General features: G+C 49.0%; 1 pseudogene; it reads left to right on the top strand.

The window, feature by feature from the left end:
- The first annotated feature begins 713 nt into the window (after positions 1-713).
- On the top strand, positions 714-1,259 carry LOC119357910 (annotated as a pseudogene).
- The last annotated feature ends 11,058 nt before the right edge of the window (positions 1,260-12,317 follow it).

The raw sequence follows: 12,317 nt of genomic DNA, 5'->3' as shown, positions 1-12,317 counted from the left end.
ATATAGTAAGAGATATATAGAGCATAGGTAAGGCAGATTTTCTCTTGCATGATGTCTTACATCTATATCTATACCTGTATAAAAAGACTCAAAGGGGTCCAACTAATGTGATGTCTTATATCTATATCTGTACATGTATAAAAAGACTCAAAGGAGTCCAACTAATCTCGGTCATCAAACCATGTGCATTCAAGGACCTAAATTGCTCCAATGATGAGCGCTCAACATGTTTAGCAGGCTTAAATTTCATATCAAATATTAATGTCAGCACTAATCACATAATTAATGTGCAATTAATGTCTACCTTTCTAAAAAATAGTATCCTCCCTAATGTCATCATGCAATTAATATCTTACCTTTTTGTACTCCCTCCGTTTCAGTTTACAAGTCTTGCGCGTATACGTAGGTTGTCAATTTTATCACTCTAATATAAACTATATAACACAAAAATTATACCGTTTAAAAATAGAACATCTGAAATTTATATTGATATATTTTTTATAATATATGACTTGTATTAGGTGGTCAAATTGACGACCTAGAGATACGCGCACGCCTCGTAAACTGAGAGAGAGGGAGTAACTCTTGATTAATATCCTACATGATATCGACGTGCATTGCACGTATCCATTTACTAGTGGAGTATAAAAGAAGAGTCGCCGTGTACTACACCAACGCAAAAACGTCTAGCTAGGTGCAAAGTGCAAACAACAATGACCAGCGCCACAACATCCACAGCTATGGCTCTCATTGTTCTTGCCGCCATGTCCTTCGACACCCTACCCACCGCCCATGTTGACGCCGACTTTATTTTCCGCACATGTAAGAAGACAAATAATGTTGTAGTCTGCTTCGCTATGCTGAGCACTGATCCAAAGAGTGCCTATGCCACCACCGAGCATGACCTCACCAGCATCGCACTGGAGATCGCAATCTCCACCGTCTACAATAACGATAGGGTCATCGCTGAGTTGGCCGACGAAAAAGAGGGCACACCGTAGGGGGATGCGCTACTTGTTTGCCACAATGCTTATCTTGGCGCAGACAATGACCTCAACCTACAAGCTCATGTTGCCTTCGAGTATGCGGACTATGTCGGTGCCTCAAAGGTTGTGTCACTCGCGAAAGGCGCCGACGATGCATGTGAGAACGCGTTCAAGAGGATCAACAAGAAGTCCCCCGTGGCCGGCATAGATCGGCAGATGACAGAGCATTGTGATGTCACCGCCGATCTCATGGATCTGCTTGTCCCCAAGTAATTCATTATCGGCTCGCTTGTCGATGCCTGTAGCTATCAATAATTAATCAATTGTGTCTGGACATGTTTTGGTCACAATGCAGTTACAGTAAAAGTTTCTCAAATACACAAGTATACACCCAACTCTATGAACGCACACACACCCATCTTACCCTTATAGGCACCTCCGAGAGATCTTCTTCTGTCCAAGGATTTGGAATAGCAGAGGTCTAAAGGACTTGGCTAAAAGAAGATTTCTTGCTGAGGCGTCTATCGAGCATCGTTTAGATTTTATTGCTCTATCAGAGACTGGTAGAGATAATTTTGCGCCACAATTTCTAAATACTTTGTCGGGAGGTATTGATTTTGATTGGCATTGCCTACCACCGAGAGGGAGATCGGGTGGAATCTTACTCGGCGTTAGATGCGAAGCGCTAGAGGTTCGAAGTGTGGTTATGGGTGACTTTGCAGTCAAGTTTCGGGTGCGTTCGAAGGAAGATGGGTTTAATTGGGCTCTGGTTGCGGTATATGGTGCCGCACAGCCCGAACTCAAGTCCGAGTTCTTGGCTGATCTCGTTCGGATTTGCAGCTCCGAGCAGCTTCCTATCCTGGTGGGGTGATTTCAATATAATTAGAAGGCGTGAGGATAAGAACAATGATAACTTTGACGGCAGATGGTCGTTCATGTTCAATACTATCATTGAAAGTCTGGACCTGAGAGAAATTGAGCTCTTGGGTAGAAAATTCACCTGGGCTAACGCGCTGCCAAATCCAACGTATGAGAAGTTGGATCGAGTGTTGGCTAGTGTCGATTGGGAACACAAGTTCCCACTAGTAACGGTCCAGGCTTTATCCCGTGGAATTTCTGACCACGCGCTGTTATTTGTGGACTCTGGTGAGGTCACCCACCTGGGAAACAAAAACGCGTTTTCCTTTGAGCTGGTTTGGTTTGAACAAGAAGGCTTCCTTGATCTCGTGGCCAGAGAGTGGGCTAAGGATTCAGGAGGGAAGACTGCGCTTCAGCATTGGCAGAATAAGATTAGGCATTTGAGGAGTTTCCTGCGTGGGTGGGCTAAGCATCTTAGCGGGATTTATAAGGTCGAAAAGGAAAGGCTCCTTTCCCTTATTCAGTCCCTAGATGTAAAAGCAGAAACCACGGTGCTGTCGGCCACGGAGCTTCATGCCAAGCTTGATGCGGAGATGAGGCTGAAAGAACTTCTTAGAGAAGAGGAGTTGAAGTGGGCGTTGCGGGCCAAGGTCCGGCGAGTAGTCCAGGGGGATGCGAGCACTCAATTCTTTCACATGATCGCTAATGGTAAACATAGAAAGAAGAGGATCTTTCAGCTTGAGCAAGATGAAGGAACAATTTTAGGACATGAAAACCTAAAATTGTACATTACAGAGTATTACAAGCAGCTGTTTGGCCATCCAAAAGAGAACCGTGTGTCTCTGGATGAGTCCAGGATTGAGGATGTTCCTCAACTCACAGGAGTGGAGAATGATATTCTTGTGGCTCCTTTCTCTGAGAAAGGGGTGTTTGAGGCCATTTCGCAAATGAAAAATAACAAGGCGCCGGGCCCCGATGGATTTCCAGTGGAGTTTTATAAAAAGTGTTGGCATATCATTAAAGGGGATCTGTTGCCTTTGTTCAATGATCTCTTCTCTGGGCAGCTTCAGCTTTTTCAGCTCAATTTTGGAACGATAACCCTTCTTCCTAAGAAAACAGAGGTTGTGAGAATTGAGCAATTCAGGCCCATCTATCTTCTTAATGTTAGTTTCAAAATTTTCACCAAGGTCGGGACTAATAGGCTCACACAGGTCGCGCATGCTATGGTGCAGCCTACCCAAACTGCTTTCATGCCGGACAGGAACATCCTTGAAGGGGTTGTGGTCCTTCATGAAACGCTCCATGAAATCCACACGAAAAAGTTGGATGGGGTTGTTTTCAAAGTGGATTTCGAGAAAGCGTATGATAAAGTCAAAGGGCCCTTCCTTCAACAGGCCTTACGCATGAAGGGTTTTGATGAAGTTTGGCGACACCGGGTAGAATCCTTTACGCAAAAAGGGAGTGTTGGAATTAAAGTGAATGACGATATAGGTCATTGTTTTCAGACACACAAAGGCCTGAGGCAAGGTGATCCAATGTCCCCTATTTTGTTCAACATTGTGGTTGACATGTTGGCAATTCTCATAGGAAGGGCAAAGTAGGCCGGTCAGGTGGGTGGCTTGGTGCCTAACCTAGTTGATGGGGGTGTGTCCATTCTACAGTACGCTGATGATACAATCATCTTCATGGATCACGACTTGGCAAAAGCGAGAAATATGAAGCTGGTGTTATGCTTATTTGAACAATTGACCGGATTTCAACTTTCATAAAAGCGAGTTGTTCTGCTTTGGTAGAACCAAGGAGGAACAAGAGGCTTATAGGCAATTGTTTGGATGTGAATTGGGGGCTTTACCTTTTACTTACCTAGGTATACCCATTCACCATCGTAAGCTAACAAACAGAGAGTGGAAATGCATCAAAGATCGGTTCGAGAAGAAACTTAGTTGCTGGAAGGACAAACTTATGTCTTATGGAGGCCGGTTGATTCTTATTAATTCGGTGCTCATGAGTATGCCGATGTTCCTACTATCTTTCTTTGAAGTTCCAGTTGGGGTTAGGAAAAGGCTGGACTTCTACCGATCAAGATTTTTTTGGCAGAGTGATGAACTAAAGAGAAAGTATCGACTCGCCAAGTGGGATATTATTTGTAGACCAAAGGACCAAGGGGGTCTAGGTATTGAGAACCTTGAGGTCAAGAACAGATGCCTGCTCAGTAAGTGGTTGTATAAGCTATCAGTTGAGACTGACGCAACTTGGGCGCAGATTCTCCGTAACAAGTATCTGCATTCCAAGACTTTGTCACAGGTGACAGTGAGACCAACTGATTCGCTGTTTTGGAAGGGGATTATGAGAGTTAAGGCAACCTTCTTTACTAGAACAAAGTTTATCATCGGTGATGGCAACGATACCCGTTTCTGAGAGGATACTTGGCTTGGTGATACACCATTGGCGCTCCAGTACCCGACCCTGTATCGTATTGTTCAGCGACGTGATGTGCTAGTTGCAACAATTATGCAGTCCATTCCCCTTAATATACAGTTTCGGAGGGTGCTTGTTGGTGATAGATGGGAAGCATGGCCTCATCTGGTGAGTAGACTGATGGAGGTTCAGCTAGCTCATCAGCCCGATTAGTTGTGTTGGAAACTTACTAGGTCTGGACAATTTACGATTAAGTCGATGTACATCGATGTTATTAACTCCAGTGTCATTCCTAGTTCCAAACATGTTTGGAAAGTAAAAGTTCCTTTGAAAATTAAAGTGTTTATGTGGTTTGTACATAAACAAGTCATTTTAACAAAAGGACAACTTGGTTAAGCGCAATTGGACAGGATCTACTAGGTGTAGTTTCTGTGATCGAGACGAGACCATTAAGCATCTCTTCTTTAAGTGCCCGTTGGCGAGAATTTTGTGGCGCACCGTGCAAATTGCCTTTAATATTACTCCTCTGAGTTCGGTCGGTTCGTTATTTGGAACATGGCTTGATGGGATAGAGTCCGATACAGCTAGACACATTCGTGTAGGAGTTTGTGCGTTGTTATGGACAATTTGGAATTGCAGAAATGATTTGGCTTTTAACAGAACAACAACTATTTATTTTTTACAGGTTTTATTCCGTGCTATGGCGTTATCCGTATGTGGTCCTTACTCACTCCGACGGAGGTCAGGGAGCGTTTGGTTACTGGATCGGTCCGGTGGGAGATGGTAGCGCGGAATATCTTCAACCGGTTTGGATGGCAGTCATGTAATAGGATAGGCGATTAGTTTTCCTATCTTTATTATGCCAGCCGGTTGTGGCTTTATGGCCTTTTTATTTTTGACGTTGAGGCTCTCCGTGAGCTAGCCTTTATTTTGTTTCACGACTTTAAGACCTTGTTGAACCTATTTTATTTATAAATGTGGCCGTATGCATCGTTCTGATGCAGAGGCCGGGGAATCCCCCTTTTTGAAAAAGAAAGAAACATCTGCTCCCTCAAGTTCTTCCTTTTCTTTTTGTGAGACCTATTTCTACCCTGGCCAAGTTTAGCCTGCATAATAAACGTATATAGGACAGATAGACACGATAGCTTGCTAGCTAGTGCCGATTATTTCTGATTTTGTGTACAACAACTATAGCTCGATGTCCATGACAGTGTGATGCAAGCGTCGTGGCGACCCTTAAGACATGCTAGTTAGACATGCTTCGATGCTCTAAGCGTGAATATTGTGAGCAAAGCACCTTCAGACGTACTAGTCGAACTCCATTGCGTTTAGTTGTAATATAATATTATAAAGCAAAAATAAAAATATATCGATTGGGAGTTATTAAATTGGTTAACCCTTTTGCATTGGGAGAAAACAAAAGGCAATTACACAACAATACCAGGATCTTTACAAACAACTTATACACTTAAACAAAATGAAAACGAAAGAAGAAAATGAGAGATGTGGGACTTGAACCTCCGAAGAAACCCTCTTCTGTCCAACAAAATATCTCTTCTCTCAAGTTCTTTTTTCTTTTTGTGAGACCTATTTCTACCTGGACTATGAGCAGTTGGCCAAGTTTAGCCTGCAGGATAAACGCATATAGGATAGATAGGCACGATAGCTTGCTAGCTAGTAGTACCGATTATTTCTGATTTTGTGTCCACAACAACTATAGCTTGATGTCCATGACTATGTGATGCAAGCGTCATGGCGACCCTTCAAACGTGCTAGTTAGACATGCTTCGATGCTCTAAAGAGCATCTACAACTAGATCTCTCAAACCCGTTTTATATGCCTGGACGGATCGCCGGGTCATTGTTCGGTCATGTTTATTGACCCAGACAGGCTTCCTAGCTGACCGACACCCCTCATATTCAGCCGAAATATGAGGCGAATATAGGGGCGCCTGCCACGTCGATTTGATGGCGAGATCCCACGCGGAAACGCCCGGAAACCCAGCGGCCCGACGGACGCCGCGTCCATCGTCATGGTTTCAACGTCGTGTGTCACCGCTCCGGCTCGCCGCCCAAGACCAAATTCGGCTATTTAAGCCGGCCGGCGTCCTGCAATCCTAACCCACCCCCCTTCCCCCTCTCTGCGCCGTCAGTCTGAGCCCATCCACCCCCTCTCTCTCTTGATCCGGCGCTCTGCCCACGGTCTGACGCTCCGCCCACGCTCTGGCACTTCGCCATTGTCCGTAGCAAGATCACCTACTACGTCATGCTAATGCCGGAGCGCCGCTACGAGATTCAGCAGGAGATTCGGGCGAGGCAAGCAGCGCGCGCCGCCCGCATTGCTGTCGGGCTGCCTTCGGACTCGCCGGAGCCGGGGAAGGAGGAGGAGAAGCCAGGGAAAGAGGAGGAGGAGAAGATGGCTCTGATGGAGGTGGAGGAGGCGGAGCAACGGGAGCCAGAGCAGTAGCTACCGGGCTTCAACATGGAGCAGGCGGAAGCGGAGTTTGCCGTCGCCCAGTCAGAGGAGATGGCGGAGCAGCAGGCCATCGTGGAGTCCATTCAGGATGAGTCCTATATGGGGAGGCCAACCGAGTGTTCCTTGGCAGGAGCAGGCGGAGTCCAACGCGCTCTTCGCTGAACTCGACACGGAGATAGAGGCGGAGGAGGCTGGAGCGGAGCAGCCGGAGGAGCCGAAGTTGCAGCCGCCGCCCATGCAGCCGGATTTGGGCATAGAGATAGTCGACATCTCCGATGAAGAGTAGCAAGGTGATCGGCGTAGTAAGTAGGTTTATTTTAGTTTGCATGTCTTTGTATGGATTTGAGAATCTAGTATGAGATGTCCGGCTACAACTGTGGATATTTGAGGGTGTCCGGTCAGTGCCCGCGGGCGGTGACGAAGCTATGCACCTAGGGTAGGGTCATGGATCTGTCCAAAGATACCCTCCCCAAGGACATCTCCAAAAGAACCAGCAGCAGTCAAAGAGAGATCATCATCCACTCGACCATGAAGTTATGTTCCACTCGACAGCTTTGAAGACACTCGACCATGCGAACAACCACTCGACCACCAGAAGATGTGAGGCCACTCACTCCGCAACGGTCGGGATTTAAGTCATAGCTTTAATAATCATTTATAGCACTTTACTCCGGACGTTACCAGTAACGCTTCTCCTTTATGAACATTGAACCCTGTGTAACGGAGGGGAGCTGGGGTCCTGGCGCACTCTATATAAGCCACCCCCTCCTCTGGGACAAGGGTTTGCACCTTTTGTAATTCACACGCATATATCCAGTCGACCGCCTTCGGGCTCCGAGACGTAGGGCTGTTACTTCCTCCGAGAAGGGCCTGAACTCATAAAACTCGCGTGTACAACTCCTCCATAGCTAGGATCATGCCTCTACATTCCTAACCCCCCTATTCTACTGTCAGTCTTAGAGCCACGACAGTTGGCGCCCACCTTGGGGTAGGTGTCTTAGCGATTTTTTGGAGAAGTTGCAAGTTTTCCGATCCCCTTCATCATGGTCTCAGGCGGAGGTTTAGCTGAGGGCTGCGAGAACCGTCTAAGCGCGCTCGTGTTTATCGCCGACGACTCCGCTTGGCTTCAGGAGGCTCCACTCGACGTCGGCGCGCTCCCCGTCCACGGGGCGACACACTTTCGAGCGTGCGTCCGTGGAGTCCTCCTGCGGCAGCCGTCGACCCAGTATCAGTCGGCTCCAGTAGCTTTCCCCCTCCCTGCGGCCCGCCGAGAAAACGTTTTGGTCGGTCGAGGCTTCAATGGTGGGTGAGGCATGCGGTGGCCCGCCAGTCGGCCACCCCTCAAGTCACGACAATCAAGCCCAACGAAACTCTCTACGGCTTGTTCGACCTGTCGACTGGCTCCGTAGAGACTGCATCCGAGTGCAACAGCAGTGACCCAGCTGCAGAAGTTTTGATGGTCAATGGACCACGCGGTCCTCCTGGCTTCACCTGTGAAGATGGAGGTGATGGGGACGGCAATCCGTCACGCGGTCATGAAGAGGACCGCCCCGAACCCCTCTGTTCGCAACAGAGGGAGGAACTTCGCCGCCGGAACATGGATGCACTGCATACTCCTATAGTTGGAGAAACCCCTGAGGCCCAGGCCTTAGAGCAGGCGCGCTTGGCCAACTTGGCTGAGCGCGCTCGACTGGAGAACCTCCAGCGTGCACTCGACGATCGCGCTCAGCAACATGCTCCTGAATCCAGTCGACGCCAGCTTTTTCCACCTCCGACTCAGGTATATCGAACCCCGATCCAGAATCTAGCAGCTGCTGCCCAGATAGCGGAGTCGATCCAACCTTCCCAGTCAGAAGCTGGCCGAGGTTTGGTGCAGATCCGAGCTTTGCTCCGGCCAGCGGGAGAATAGAATACAGCCGTATCTCAGTCGCAGAATAGGATCCATAGCAGATCCGTGGTTGCAGACACAGTTCAGTCGGCCCACAGCCCAAGATCGCCCCCGAGGCGCGAGGGACGTGGAGATCGACAAGATCAGTACAGGAACCGTGAGCAGTATGATCACCGAGTCGATCGCGATGATCGTCGCCGAGTGCCCACGCCTCCCCCAAGGAGTGGGTCGTACGTGCCTCGGCGAGGGATTCCAGTCGACCCCAGAGAGCCAGGCTTTGAAGCGAGATCTATTCTCATTCAGAGCTTGGTCGACAGAAATAGAGCTCACCAAGAGGGCCATGACAGGGATCCGCAAACCAGCAATAGGGTGCATGTCTCAGGTCCAGAGTGCTTCAGCAGAGCCATCAGGGCTGCAGTGATTCCCCCTAACTTCAGGTTGGCGACTGGAGTCAGTAAGTTCACTGGTGAGTCCAAGCCTGACACCTGACTTGAAGACTACCGAGTGGCTGTCCAGATTGGTGGCGGAAATGATGAAGTGGCCATGAAACACCTTCCTCTGATGTTGGAGGGCTCGGCTAGAGCATGGCTGAATCAGTTGGCACCTAGCAGTATTTATACTTGGGAAGATCTCGCCCGAGTGTTTGTCAGAACATTCGAAGGCACTTGCAAATGGCCGGCAGGTTTGACAGAATTACAGTGTTGTGTTCAGAAACCGAATGAAACTTTGAGGGATTATATCCAGAGATGGATCACCCTGCACCACACGGTGGAGGATGTGTCTGATCACCAGGCAATTTGTGCCTTTAAGGAAGGTGTCAGGTATCGGGAGTTGAATCTGAAATTCGGTCGGACAGGAAATATGACTCTGACTCGGATGATGGAGATTGCCACCAAGTATGCCAATGGTGAGGAAGAAGAACGACTCTGGAGTGGCAAGCACAAAGCAGTCGCCCATGAAGCCGGAGGAGGAAACTCCGGTCGGAAACAGAAGCGCAAGGCCGAGCCAGCTGCTCTTGGTGAAGCCTTAGCTGTGGTTCAAGGAAAGTTCAAGGGGAAGCCCAAAGGGCCGTGGAACCCCAAGAAAGTAAAAGATCAAGATGGAAATGACGTGCTGGATCTGCCGTGCCACATCCACACCAAAAAAGATGAAGAGGGTAATTTCATTTATCTGAAGCACACCACTCGGCAGTGTCAACTCCTAATCCAGCAATTCCGAGAGAAACAGCCCAAGGAAAAGGAGAAGGAAGCAGACACGACTGAGGATGAGGAAGAAGATGATGATGGTTATCCCCGCATGAATTCCACTATGGTGATTTTTGCTGACGTTGAGAGCAAAAGTTGATTGAAAGTCATCAACAGAGAAGTGAACATGGTCGCTCCAGTGACACCCAGTTATCTGAAGTGGTCGCATACTGCCATTACATTCGACCAGTCTGATCATCCAGCGCACATAGCCACCCCTGGGAGGCAAGCACTGGTGGTCGACCCGGTGGTCAAAGGCACTCGACTGACAAAGATCCTGATGGATGGTGGCAGTGGCATGAACATACTGTATGCAGAGACGTTGAAGGGAATGGGCATTCCGATGTCTAGACTCGGTGAAAGCAATATGAGTTTCCATGGGGTCATTCCAGGCAAGAAGGCTGCATCACTCGGCCAGATTGCCCTCGACGTGGTTTTCGGTGATTCCAAGAATTACCGCAAAGAAAAGTTGACATTTGAAGTTGTGGATTTCCAGAGTGCCTATCATGCCATTATAGGCAGGCCAGCTTATGCACGTTTTATGGCTCGACCATGTTACGTGTACCTCAAATTGAAGATGCCTGGCCCCAAAGGGGTGATCACCATCACTGGTAATCGGAAGAAGGCGGAAGAGTGCTTCCAGAAGGGTTGAAAGATCGCCGATACACAGATGGCCGTGGCAGAATTGCAAGAATACCAGAAAAATGCAGATCCGAGTGATTTGTTGCGAGCCAAGAAGCCAGCACAGATTCAGCATTCCAGTCGTCTAGTGAAACGAAGTCAATTCACATTCACCCAACAGACCCCAATGCTGCTCCGACTCACATTTCAACCACACTCGACTCCAAATAGGAAGAAGCGCTCATCCAGTTCCTCCGTGAGAACTGGGACATCTTTGCATGGAAACCTTCGGACATGCTGGGTGTTCCCAGGGGACTGGCTGAGCATCGTTTGCGAGTCGACCCAAAAGTAAAACCAATGAAAGAACATTTTCGATGGTCCGTTGTACAGAAGAGAAAGGCAATCGGTGAAGAGGTGGCTCGGCTTTTGGCAGCTGAGATTATCCGAGAGATTTACCACTCCGAGTGGTTAGTGTTGGGGAACGTTGCAGAAAACAAAAATTTTCCTACTCGTTTCACCAAGATCATCTAGGAGTTCATCTAGCAACGAGTCATTGGATGCATCTACGTACCTTGTAGATCGCGAGCGGAAGCGTTCAAAGAACGGGGATGATGTAGTCGAACACGACGTGATTCGAATCACCGGAGATTCTAGCACCGAACGGACGGCACCTCCGCGTTCAACACACGTACGGAACAGCCACGTCTCCTCCTTCTTGATCCAGCAAGGGAGGGAGGAGAGGTTGAGGGAGATGGCACCAGCAGCAGCACGACGGCGTGGTGTTGATGGAGCTGCAGTACTCCAGCAGAGCTTCGCTAAGCACTATGGAGGTTGAGGAGGTGTTGGGGAGGGAGAAGGAGGCAACCAAAGGCCAAGGACTCAAGGTATGAAGTCCCTCCTCTCCCCCACTATATATAGGGGTGCCAAGGGGGGGTGGCCGGCCCTAGGAGATCCAATCTCCTAGGGGGTGCGGCGGCCTAGGGGGGTTTCCCTCCCCCCCAAGGCACCTAGGAGGTGCCTTCCACTAGTAGGACTCCTCCCCCTTGGAAACCCTAGGCGCATGGGCCTTGTGGGGCTGGTGCCCTTGGCCCAAGCAGGCCAAGGCGCACCCCCTACAGCCCATGTGGCCCCCGGGGATGGGTGGCCCCACCCGGTGGGCCCCCGGGACCCCTCCGATGGTCCCGGTACAATACCGATAACCCCGAAACTTGTCCCGATGCCCGAAACAGGACTTCCTATATATAAATCTTTACCTCCGGACCATTCCGGAACTCCTCGTGACGTCCGGGATCTCATCCGGGACTCCGAACAACATTCGGGTCACTGCATATACATATCCCTACAACCCTAGCGTAACCGAACCTTAAGTGTGTAGACCCTACGGGTTCGGGAGACAAGCAGACATGACCGAGACGACTCTCCGGTCAATAACCAACAGCGGGATCTGGATACCCATGTTGGCTCCCACATGCTCCACGATGATCTCATCGGATGAACCACGATGTCGAGGATTCAATCAACCCCGTACGCTATTCCCTTTGTCTATCGATATGTTACTTGCCCGAGATTCGATCGTCGGTATCCCAATACCTCGTTCAATCTCGTTACCGGCAAGTCACTTTACTCGTACCGTAATGCATGATCCCGTGACCAGACACTTGGTCACTCTGAGCTCATTATGATGATGCATTACCGAGAGGGCCCAGTGATACCTCTCCGTCATACGGAGTGACAAATCCCAGTCTTGATCCATGTCACCCAACAGACACTTTCGGAGATACCCGTAGTCTACCTTTATAGTCACCCAGTTACGTTGTGACGTTTGGC

This window comes from Triticum dicoccoides, chromosome 2A (assembly GCF_002162155.2).
Source record: "Triticum dicoccoides isolate Atlit2015 ecotype Zavitan chromosome 2A, WEW_v2.0, whole genome shotgun sequence".
Classification (NCBI taxonomy): domain Eukaryota; kingdom Viridiplantae; phylum Streptophyta; class Magnoliopsida; order Poales; family Poaceae; genus Triticum; species Triticum dicoccoides.
This window is presented reverse-complemented; position numbering and strand designations above follow the sequence as displayed.